The sequence below is a fragment of the Primulina huaijiensis genome, chromosome 2 (assembly GCF_012295235.1).
Source record: "Primulina huaijiensis isolate GDHJ02 chromosome 2, ASM1229523v2, whole genome shotgun sequence".
Taxonomy (NCBI): Eukaryota; Viridiplantae; Streptophyta; class Magnoliopsida; order Lamiales; family Gesneriaceae; genus Primulina; species Primulina huaijiensis.
The window spans coordinates 13,885,938-13,895,212 of record NC_133307.1 but is presented as its reverse complement, the minus strand read 5'-3'; the positions used below and the strand labels follow the sequence as shown (position 1 = coordinate 13,895,212).

Genomic DNA, 9,275 nt, shown 5'->3' with positions numbered 1-9,275 from the left:
CGTCATGGCAGTGTCCTAAATGCTATTTTATATGCTAATATGATTATTTTCAATGATTATGGATGTTTATATGTTAATATGTCAATTTTAAATGTTTATGGATTTTTAAGATAATATGTTTAATGTTTTATGATTTAATATGCTAAAATGTTTATTTTAAATGTTTATTTCAAACATTTACGATGTTAAAATGTTTATTTTAAAATGTTTATGGATGTTTATGATTTTTAATATGTTAAGTTATGATTTTTAAATATCTATGATTTTATGATTTAAATATGGGCATTTAAAAGACATGTTGCATGCTTGGTTTCAAAATAAAAATGATATTATATGATGTTTTTATTAAGTGATGATAACATGTTGAAGGACGTGAAGGGATTGTGACTACTGCAATATGTTGGAAATATCGTGAGGGTTATGGTCCCAGTGGGAGTACGACGATCGTGTTTCCGTTGATACGAATACGAATACGATGAATATGATTCAAGATGTCGTGAGGGGAGAAGGCCCCAGAGGGAGCTCATTTATGGGAAAAGGACCCAGAGGGAGCCCCGACGATCGTATTTCCAATGCCATGATATGTTAATACGTTGGCCAGGGCCCAGTTGACCGGTGAGAGTGTTGCTGGTGTCCCCCGCCGCCCAGTACTGTGGTTTTCTTTAGATGGATCCATCGCCCAATACGTTTAAGAATACGAGTCACAATCACGATCTGAATTCAACATATTCGAATATGAATATGAATATGAATATGAATATGAATATGGATACGAATATGGATATGGATATGAATATGAATATGTTTACGTTGATATGAAAAAGTTTATGAAAATGTTTATGTTTAAAGAGGATGCATCATTATGAAAATGTTTTTATTTATAGTTTATGCATCATGAAAATGGTTTTGTTTAAAATTCATGCATCTTCATGAAAACGATATTTTAAGTACAAGTATTTTTCACTGTTATATGTTAACTGTATTACGTATTACTTGTTATCAAGGATATGACGTGTTGAGTCTTTAGACTCACTAGGTGTGATTGATGCAGGTGATTATGATGATTATGTTTATGGAGGTCTTGGTGGTTGATTTGACTGGACTGAAGGTGCACATAACCCGAGGACCGACGCTAGTTTTCCGCACTAGTTATTATTTATGATTTTAAGTTATGTTAAGAATATTTTTATGACTTTTATTTATTTATGAGTGATTTTTGAGAAATTATAGTATGGGCTGTATTTCTCAAATATATAGTTAGTTGTGTTTATTTTAAAATGATGTCCAAAATATTTTATGTAATTTTTGTGGTTCGGCCGATGCTAGGGAGGTTTAAAAAAAAAAAATTCTAGCACATTTTAAGAAAACGAAAGGCAAACGTTTCAGTTTCAATAAGATTTTCATCTTCACTTTCATCTCCTTTGTCATGTGGTTGCTTACAAAGATTAAAAACATTAAGCTCCAAGGTCATGTTACCAAATGACAACTTCATTATTCCATTCCTGCAATTTATAAGAGCATTAGAAGTTGCTAAAAATGGACGACCCAAAATTACATGAATTGCATTACAAGCTTCGATAGGTTGTGTATCTAAAACTATGAAATCGACAGGGTATACAAAGTTATCAACTTGGACCAACACATCTTCTATCATACCTCTTGGCACTTTAACAGATCTATCGACAAGTAAAAGTGTTACCGATGTAGGTTTTAACTCACCTAGATTGAGTTCTTGATAAACTGAATATGGAAGTAAATTCACACTAGCTCCAAGATCAAGCAAGGCTTTTTTAATCTTTCGTTCTCCAATAATACATGAAATAGTAGGACAACCAGGGTCTTTGTATTTCAAATTATTATTATTTTGAATAATTGCACTTACTTGATCGGCTAAAAATGCTTTTTTTTCACATTCAATTTTCTTTTCACGGTGCACAAGTCTTTCAAAAATTTGACATATGATGGTACCTGCTTTATTGCATCCAATAAAGGAATATTAACTTTTACTTGTTTAAAAATATCATATATATCAGAATTCAAATTTGATTTTTTTGTATTTTTCAATGCATGAGGGAATGGTGGTGGTACTATCTGTTGATCCTCTTCTTCGCAAGTTATGGGTTCCACTTCCTCTTTTTCCACTACCTTACCACTGCGAAGGGTAATAACAGATTTTCCCTGATCCATCGGTTGAGTTCCAGAAGTTCCGGTTTGTGAATAATGATCCTTGGGATTAGGCTGTGGTTGTGAAGGAAACTTACCTTTTTCATGAACATTAAGTGTAGATGCAAATTTAGCAAGAGTATCTTTCAAATCTGTCATGGTTTGAGCAGTTTGAGTATTGATAGACTCTTGCTTTGCAATGAAAGAATTCAATATATCTTCAAAGTTCCTTTTAGGTGGAGGAACATAAGGTACATAATTCGGAAAATTTTTTTGATTTTGGAAATATGGTTGTGAAAATTGTGCAGCATTATCATTCCTCCAACTAAAATTTGGATGATTTCGCCAACCTGTATTGTAATTTTGAGAAAATGGTTCAAAATTTGGCCTTTTGAAATTGTTCAAAACATTGGCTTGTTCATGGAGACATTCTTTAAAAGAGGGTAAAGTGGGACAATCTTTTGTAGAATGATCACTTGTATCACAGATGTGACACACAATTTCTTGAACAGATTTTAATTGATCATTCTTTTTCAATTCATGTGCTTCAACTTTTCTTGCCAAAGAGGTAAACCTAGCTTGCAGATCATGTTCATCTTTGAGGGTATATGTAATGCCCGAATTTTGAAGAAAATAAAATTGTGACAGTAATTGTGATGGTTTATGGCTTTACGTTACGGTATGAATGGTAATGAATGTTATAGAATGGAATAGATAATGGATGGGTAGAATCAAATGTTGAATTTGAGCTAAATAGGTAATAAAAGTGCAGAAACGATATGAAAAATGTGGCAGTAGTTGTGGTTTTTAGCATAATGTTTTGTATATTAATCCAATTGATGTGAGGCTACTTTTATTAGAAAGATAAAACATAAGGCTATAACTTTCTTATTTTGAGTTTTTGTCAAATCATTAGGGAAGATGAGCCAAAAGCGCCCCGAAGTGTGTCGTGCGTATCGTCGTTCCTACAATGACACATGTTGGGAGATTGAGCATAACTTTTTACTTAGAACTCCAAATGACATGAGGCTAATTGGCAATGCAAGCCAAGACATAGGACTACAACTTTTTAGTTTACAACTTTCGCAAATTCTGAAGTTAAAAATACGTTTTGGGCAGAATACTGCGCGCCATCGCGCAGGATCCGGCGCCCTAGCGCGCGGGTTGCTGGAATTTTGGGTGTTGGGCAGTATGGTGCGCGCCTCTGCGCCAAAACACGCACCATGGCGCCCAGCACTTGTACAAAAAACGTGTTTTTAGGTTTGGATGGTATATAATAGATTGGGGAATGATTTTTGTATCATTTCTTCTCATCCTCATTTCTCTCTGTCGGTTTAGAGCTAGGGTTCCTCATTTATCCTTCAATCCAATTTCTTCCAAGACATTAATCTTTTATTGAAGCCTTAATCTTTGCTTGGAGATTAGAAGTTCTTCTCCTCAAGAGTTTAGAAGCAAGGTAAGAAAGCTTATTTCCTTGGGTTAGTGATTGAAGGGAAAACAATGGGTTGTTTGGTTTGAGTGTTGAGGTAAAGTTGTTAATATAATGATTGATGGTATTGTATGTATTGATATTTTGGAAAATTAATGGAATTGTAGAGGAGCTAACTCTTTAGCACGCACGTCACGTGTTTGACAAAATGATTCAATGAATGTTTTTATGTCATATTACGGTTAAGAAATGATATGGATTCCTACTTTACACAATTGTTGGGATTTGAGTTTTCTTGAATATCAAAATTGCGGATCTTGATTCGAAGCATTATTGAATTAATTATGAATTTTGTACAGAAATTGCTCTGTTTTGATAAATGATCCTAGTTCTTGAGTTATAGTAGATTTCGAAGGTTCAAGACTTCTCACCTACACATTTCGATCTTCTTTTGGTAATATTTGAAAGGTATGTTACGGTCGGTAACATACGAGGTAAAAGTATCATTTTTATTTTAAATTAAAAATTCTATGGCTCGATGAATTACTTGTTATTTGATGATGATTGTGCCCTTGAGATGAGTTTATTATAATATCGAAATGATGATATTGATTTGCATCATTACATTGCATATTGAGCCACTTGTTGATGCAGATTTGATATGACGGAGGTCGCCTTGATTTATTGATTTGTTGGACGTATGGGGCTATAGTTGGGTTGGCATAGTGTATGCGGAGGTCGCTGCTATGGCCTGAACACTCTCTATATGCGCACCATAATCCTGGGACTGTAGAACACAGCACCCCACCTCGAGCGGATTAGTCGGTGGATGTTGCTGGGGGATTCTCTTTCCTTGGGTACCCTATGACCAGATGATTCACTTGATCTTGAGATTTATTGATAGCCCACAGCTTCTGATCATGCATTCCATTATATTGCATCTTTATGAATTTAATATGAAATATTTGTCACTTTAATTCTCATATGTTATTGATTGTATCTTACTGGGTTTATACTCACAGGTATGTCCGGTACCTCTTGTTTTCATGTGCTTGACGGTAGGTGAGGCGAGGCTTGTGATGCCAGAGTCCAGCTCAAGGCGAGGAGATACGAGTTAGAGTGGGATTCTCGGGTCTTAGGAGCTATTTTATGATGTTGGCATTTCTTTATTTTGGCATGTTGAAAATTATGTTTCAAGCATTTGAGACAATTAAATTATTTTGACGATGTTTATGTGGATTTGTGAACCACAAATTATGTATTTTACTCGATCATTTGGTTTGTTACAATTATAATTATTAGTATTGGCAAAAACTTGTGTGAGACGGTCTCACGAGTCGTATTTGTGAGACGGATCTTTTATTTGAGTCATCTATGAAAAAGTATTACTCTTATGCTAAGAGTATTACTTTTTATTGTGAATATGAGTAGGGTTGACCCGTCTCACAAATTAAGATTCGTGAGACGGTCTCACATGAGACCTACTCATTAGTATTAGATATCGGACCCGGGGCCCCACAGTATACATACCTTCAAAAGATGTGGGAGATTGAATCTTTTTCGATGGTTCGATTGTACCTATAGTGTCTCAATTTTGAGCATTTTCAGCTAATGAATCGAGATACTCAATTGCCTCGTTTGGATCTTTATCTTCAAATGTTCCATTACACATAAATTCAACAATTTGCCTATCTTTAGGTGTTAAGCCTTCATAAAATTGAGAAACAACTCTCCAAATTTCAAAACCATGACGTGGACAAAGATTAAGCAATTCTTTATATCTATCCCAACACTGATAAAAAGTTTCTCCTTGTTTTTGAGTGAAAGTGATGATTTGCCTTTTGAAAGAATTTGTTCTATGAGATGGAAAAAAACTTTTTCAAAAATTGTTGTTGCAATTCATCCCAAGTTCGAATGGATCCCGATCTAAGATTTTGTAGCCAAGTTTTAGCTTTATCTTTTAAAGAAAAAGGAAAAAGCTTAAGTCGAATGGTGTTCATGCTACAATTTAGATCATTATATGTGTTGCACACTTCTTCAAATTCTCGTAAATGCATGTATGGATTTTCAGAATCTAAGCCATGAAAGTTGGGTAAAAGTTGGATAATACCAGGCTTAAAATTGAAATGAGATGCATCAGGGGAAAAACTAGACATGAAGGTGCACTAGTACGTGTAGGATTCATGTGATCTCTAAGTGTTATTCGCCTATCATGATCATGTTGAGATTGAATTTCATCTTCATTTTCCTGGATGGGTTCTTCCGCCATGTTTTGTAAAAATAAAGGGTTATTTCGAATGAGTCGACCACTAAGTGTACGTGACCAAATAATGCTCATGCAAATGCAAAGGAAAAAGAAGAAAAACACACAAAAACAATAAAAAATTCAAAGAAAGAAAATTAAATAGACTTGAAATTAAATTATACTTCCCCGGCAACGGCGCCAAAAATTTGTTGTGACTTTGATTGTTGCACTCCTAATATCAGGTTGTCCGCAAGTAGTATAATTCGGTGAGTCCGATATCGTATCCACAGGGAAGCTACGGTAATTACAAGTCCACTACAATGTCTTTTTGTTTTTGTTTTTCTTTTATTTGTTTGAATCTTTAATTGGTAATTTTTAATTGTTCAAATTTTAATTTAAGTAGTTGAGATTAGAGGATCCACTCTTGATATTTTAATAAAGTTAACATTAATGAACATTATTGAATTCCACTTAATAAAATGGTTCCAATATAATAAATAATCATATTTATATTATTTTATATACTATTTTCTTATAAGTATAAAATATATATCAAAACTTATAAATGTTGTCAAATATTTATTGTGCTATATATATTTGTAAACACTAAATCAAGGTTCCCACTTTAAATGGTTGGTAAAAGCAAACTAACATTTAAATGGTACCAAGAATTTAGTGTAACATATAGCAACAATAAATCAAAACTCCCACTTATAAGTAGGGTATAAAAATGCTTAAAGAAATAAATATAACATAAAAAATAAATAATGATTAAATAATATAAAACATAGATTCTTACCTTTTAATAACCTTATTATCATACAAAGAGCTTAACCTTTTCATCTCAACCTTGGGAAGTTAGCTACTCATTATTCATAGTATAAAACTTTGAATATGAAATTAACATGCTAATTATTTTTAAATGATGAAATACAGGAAAAATAAAGAGGGAAATATTATGAACTCAAAGATTTGTTCATAGAATGAGGGATATTTTAATTTATTACAATGCACCCCTATTTATAGCCAAATTTGGGGAGACAACCACAAATAAAATATTATTTTTTACACAAAAATCTTCATTGGTGTTCCGAGAAATTATATTTTAATACACATCACTTTTGAAAATCTTCCCATCCAATTTTGCTTCTCCACATAAAATAAAACATGTGGATAATTGAGTTGTTTAAATTGTGGTATTTTATTTTAACCATTTGACCAAGTAGTTTGAGAGATATGGTCAAAATACTAGAGCATGATAAAATTACCACTCCTTTTGTAACTTTGTTTGTTGCTTAATTTGATCCCAATTGTGAGAAGATTTTTGTAGAGGCCTCTAAATACGTACTTGAAAATTTGCGGAAAATTTAAAATTTTTCTTTTTAATTAATTAAAATGCATCATTCATAAATAAATAACTGATAAAAATTTAACCATTCTAAATAGCAGCGGAAGTAAATGTTTGTTTGCAAGATAATAATTTAAAACAATTCAACAACGAAGAAATTTGTTTGAGTCAAAATAGTAAATGCTAAAAACATGAGGTCATCGGGTTCCACTACGGCCGACCCAAGCTAGCTCACTGGTCCCCGCCCTCGGTCCCTGCATCATCGGTATCTACAACAATCAAGTCTAGTAAGTCTAAAGACTCAGCATGCATATATCGTAAATAACGAGTAAATAAATAATAAAATTTCATGCAAGTGAAAATATCATGTCGTGAGGCATAACGTAAAATATCGTGTCACAATTAATTATAATACGTACATAACTGAACTGAAAATCATGGTGAAAAGTTTGCTCCTTGGAGCCCTGTAATGAAATAGCATGTAATAATTTTCTGGTGAGATTATGGTCTACGCAAGTGGCCCATGAACTGAACTGAACTGAACTGATCGGTAACTGGCGACCGGGTGGTACAAAACTGAACTGACCGATAATTGGCGACCGGGTGAAGTAATAATCCCATGATAGTAAAGTGACCACAAGCAATATCACATAAATCTCAAAATTAATATTTTTCACGTAATATAATTAAATAACATAATTGAATATGAACAATTTCGATTTTCTTGCATTAAAATCATGTACTTGCGATATTTAAAAATACCTATATGGCTTGATTGAAGAGTGAAAGAAGATATAAACATGCCTTGGTTTGTTTTGACAAAAAACAAAGGAAATAACGACGCGGCGCGGCGGAGACGGAGTGCTCTTCACTTTCTTACTTTTTCTCTCTTAATTCCATTAAACCAAGCATGCACCATAATTATTATAATAGCGAAAAAAAAAATCGTAACATGATGCATGAACAATTAAAATATCATGAATTTGTGCTCAGGGCGCTGTCATGACCAAAATCTCACCCCGAGTGCAAAATGACCATTTTGCCCGTAAAACCCGAAAACTATCATTTCATCCATGGACCTCTAAAATTGACCCGAAGCTTACCAAACTCCTTAAAATGTTCCAAAACATATTTAAAACCATTTTTAGATGTAAACCCGAGCCCATTTTATAATTTAACCGATTTGTTTTAAAACTTGGACGGGGTCCCGCTTTTAACCCGAATCGAACCGAAACTTAACCAAATTTCTCCTAACTTTTTACCATATCTTAAAAACACTTAAAAGGTCCTAACAAACCCAAAACTAAGCCCTTAAATCCCTCGGTCAGAACCTACCAAGCGCTGGACCCATCTTCCTTCCCACACCCGACACTCCCATGTGCATCATAATCACATTTTCATTCCCACGTCAAAACCACTCGAACCAGCCTCTGTCCAGCTTACCCTAGATCACCCTATGACTCCTCTAAACTCAAAGAAAACAAGACTCCAGCCCCATGCAGCCTCACAAGACTCGCACGCCCCGAACCCGCGGAGAAGCACTCGCTCGACTCCTTGCTCTCCACCCGATCGATCACACTTGTGGATGGTTCCAGCAAGTTTCGAACCTCTCCAGGCCCTGTATCAGAACCATCAGGGTCTGTTCTAAGGCTCGGTTAGTCCCTTGTACTGCGGGCTGGCCCCTGTACGCTAATAACCCGAGAACCAAGCCACCCTAAATCAAACTCTCCCCTCGGCCCTTCACCCTGCGGCATCTAGTAACCGTTCTAAACTTCAAGGAATTTCCTTGACACCCTGATCAGCCCCTAAACGATCAAATAATCGGCCCCTTGCACATAATTTCAGAAAAACCGTGAGCATGTCGGCTGATGTATATTAATAGGTGTAGGGTAGGTTTATGTTTAGTCTAAGTGTAGTTTAGGTTAATTAAATTGTGTACTAATGAGCCTCAATTAAAATAAAAAGATTTTTAAGTCCAATAAGCTAAAAAAATAGGCCCATTAAATCCAATCACACTCCCGAAAAATATTTCGTGTTGAAAAGTTTTTGAAATTTTTAGCCGAACACTCAAAAAAAATCCCCCAATTCGA

General features: G+C 34.4%; 1 pseudogene; it reads right to left on the bottom strand.

The window, feature by feature from the left end:
* Nucleotides 1–8,939, bottom strand: part of LOC140956643 (uncharacterized) — a 75,610-nt pseudogene extending 66,671 nt beyond the window's left edge.
* Nucleotides 8,940–9,275: the final 336 nt, after the last annotated feature.